The 3,579-nt window shown below is 39.6% G+C and overlaps 1 long non-coding RNA gene across 1 annotated transcript; it reads left to right on the forward strand.

Annotated features, from left to right (window-relative positions):
* The first annotated feature begins 458 nt into the window (after nucleotides 1-458).
* Nucleotides 459-3,240, forward strand: LOC139197016 (uncharacterized). The gene is made up of 4 exons (XR_011581976.1): nucleotides 459-1,619; nucleotides 1,720-1,820; nucleotides 2,094-2,160; nucleotides 2,969-3,240. It is a non-coding gene; the product is annotated as an uncharacterized lncRNA (long non-coding RNA).
* The last annotated feature ends 339 nt before the right edge of the window (nucleotides 3,241-3,579 follow it).

Genomic DNA, 3,579 nt, shown 5'->3' on the forward strand with positions numbered 1-3,579 from the left:
CGAGATGGTCATGATTAAATTTGAGGTTATAGATGGTCGGTTTACCAAGTCAGCGCATGTTACACCAGTGAAGAGTAGCAACCTTTCCAGACAGTGCAACAGATACTTATTTGTTTATGGAAAGAGATTTGGACTTACGGAGCTGCGGAGCTTTTAAGTGTGTTGGTTATGTCAGTTTTCCGAAAGTAGCACCATTAGGCCCATGAAAGCATGTGTATTGATTTTTGTTAACTTGTGGACGGAATGTTTCTGGGGAGAAAAAGATTCGACCGCGAAAGGTACAATAGTAGAGAAGACTACTCAGAACGCTCAAGTACTTAAGCTTAACTGACTGACATGCTATTGTTCGAGTATACATGGTTAATGATTTGATATTTTTGAAACTTTCACCAAGGAAAGAGATAGTAAGGTTTGGAAGAAAGACAAGCTAAGTGCTAGTTACATCAGACCGTTTTTTATCACTGAAGGAATCGATGAAGTTGCGTACAGGTTTGAGTTGTCTTCAGAATTGGCTAAGGTGCCTAATGTATTTTTGTTTTGATGCTTCGTCACTATGTAGTAGATCCGTCGCATGGGATTCCAGTTCAACCTTTGGAGATTAACCGAATTTGAATTATGTTGGGGAATCAGTGACGATCTTGGGTTGGAAAAAGAAAGTTCTGAGAACTAAGATAGCGTACTTAGTAAAAGTTTTGTGAAGAAACCATTCAGTGGAAGAGACTGCATGGGAGACAGAGAATTGGATGAGAGAGATGTATATCAATTTGTCTTATGTTTATTGGTGGATTATGATCGTATGAAATTTCGAGGACGAAATTTTATAAGGTGGGTAGATTGTAACAGCCCGTCCCAAAATATTGGAATATTTTATTTTCTGATGGCGTGAAAAGATGATTTTGCCCTTGGGTTAATGAATTTTGTTGTGGCGTTGTATGGCTTAAGTTGTGAATGTGGACAAATAGGTTAAGTCCCTAATATTTTGGAACCAATTAGGGACTTAGACTTGAATTATTTTTGTTGTTGTTTTGCCTTGGTTGGCTGGATCACACACGGACCACACATTCACCCACCCGTTGACCTTTTCTCTCTCCTCTCCCTTTCGATTTTCTGCAATGTCCGTACAAATGTACGGACGAACCTCAAACCAACCCATTTATGCACAGATCGAGCTTGTGATTAGTACCATCTCCTTCCTCTCATCATCGCGAACTCAACCATACCAATTGTTAGACATGAAACCTTTGAAAACCTGAGAACCCAGGCACCCCGAAGAAGGCACTGTTTATACTCTTGCGATCGTGGGGGTTTCAATTGATTGTGAGCTTATGGGAAGCTTTAGATCACCCTCATGATGCTCGGAGTACCATTTTCACGAAGTTTGGACGTCGGGATTGTGTAGAACCAGAGAACCCAATATTTGGTACTGTTCATGTGCTCGTGGAATTGAAGGTTTCAAGGTATTTGGAGCTCATAGGGAGCTTAAGGACCTCACCACGAAGCTCGGAGAGGAAGAATGATGTGATTTAGACGTCTGGAGACCGAGATCGAAGCATCACAGTTTGGCCGGAATTATCGAAGGATCTCTGGCAAGTTCTCGAAGGTTTTAGGTCCAAATCTTGGTAAAGTTTTGTTTCTTATGTTGTAAGCTTCATTTTGGTGAAGATTTCATGAAAAATGGTTAAGAATTGACTGAAATACGAAGCCTGGAAAAATTTCCAGAAACCGGCGAGTTGCAGCGGCACCGGCGAACCAAGGAAGAAGGAGGAGTATATTCCGTCAAGTCTGACGGAATATGCTAACGGCGTCAGTTATATTAAACGGTATATGCTGATTTTTAACGGAATATTCCCTAACTGCCGTTACTGTTACCGTTAGGGTTCCTTGCGCGTGGCCGCGCGTCTTGCCGTGCACTTGCCGGCGCGTGGTGGCGCGTGGGTGGTCGGAAAATTTTTCTAAAATTATGGGGTTGTTCGTGAGGTTGAGTAGATCACTATGGTATATTCATATACCCAAATTGAGCAACGTATGAGAAGTTATTTCCAAGGTTTTGATTATGTGCTTAAATAACGTTATTTCGGTTACTTCTCATATAGGCGAGGCTTATGCGGACGATGAGCAAAGTTAAGGGAGGCTCGGGGGCTACGACCCTTCGACATATCTGTGAGTGGGCAGTTTTGTTTTTGTATTACCTATATACTACTGTTTTTTCCCAGAAAATGCAATTGTATGAAAATATGTTTTAAAATGCCATGCATGCAATCGATGAGATATTTGAATTGATAATTGATGCATATATATGTGAATTGACACTGTTGACGCACATGTGAGTTTTTACATTATTCATACGATTTATTTTATGTGAATTGCATTGGAAGCTCATAACCTGCACCTTTGGTGTTAGTGCTTATATTATTCACCACACCGCACGCTCGTCTTGGATCCAAGTAGGGGATGTCGTACAGACCACTAGAGGTGGTTCCGACATGCCAGTCGTACAGACCATTAGAGGGGTTCCGACTAGTGGGTGACCTTAGATTATGTGCACAGATGATTGATGAGAGAAGCACTAGAGCGTATTATTACACCATTATAGTCGTACAGACTACTTTAGGTAGTTCCGACTTATGTGCAGTGTAGTGCCGTACAAGTCACAGTTGATGACTCCGGCTGGATGAGATTTTGAGCTATAGTTTCAGCCGTACAGGACCATTGTAGGGTTTCCGGTTGATTTATTTTTCACCTGATTTATATTGATGCATTCATATTATAGTTTGGCATGGCATGGCATATTTTTCCGAAAAGTGTTAAAGAAATGAGTTTTGAGATTTATGAAAGTATATTTGTACATATGCTATTTTTCTGGGAAAGTACAGGTTTTACGGAGAGGGGTTACAACGTTTTGAGAAATGTTTTGTCTTGAAAAGATTGGTTTTACTGACCCACTCAACTTTGTTTTTCGCCCCTCGAGGTTCGAGATAGAGCAGAGCTTTGGTGGCCACGAGGAATTCAACGGTGTTCTGACAGAATTTCACAAACGTAGGTTTCACTTTCGGGTATTATACCTTAGTATTTATGTCTTTAAAGCTTCCGAACCGTGTAAATGGTTACGTCACTCTCACGTGACGGCCAACATACCCTCCTTCGGGACGGGGTGTGTCAGATTAACCCTACTATTTTAATGTTATGAGTTAACAAAAGCATGCAAATTATTTCTTTATCAGAGAATACTATATTAAGTTATGCGCCTTTTTGCTCAATGGTTTTATTTTTAATTTTATGGTCCAATCTTCTCCATATGTATTCCAAGTTATATGATCTATTTATTGTAGAATTTAAATTAACCATCAAACTTATTTCAAGAATATTTCAACTACACATGTGATCATTGGTAAATAATTGATTCCAATAAAACCATATGCCTTAAAAATTTATTCTAACAAAGAAGAAATTTTGTCGAAAAACCTGATAACAACTAATCACCCTCGAAAATATAAAAGCATTACCGAGAGGACTTTTTTTCCCTCAAAAATATAAAAACATTACCGAGAAGACTTTTTTCCCTCTAAAATACTAAATCAA

This window comes from Malus domestica, chromosome 06 (genome assembly GCF_042453785.1).
Source record: "Malus domestica chromosome 06, GDT2T_hap1".
Taxonomy (NCBI): Eukaryota; Viridiplantae; Streptophyta; class Magnoliopsida; order Rosales; family Rosaceae; genus Malus; species Malus domestica.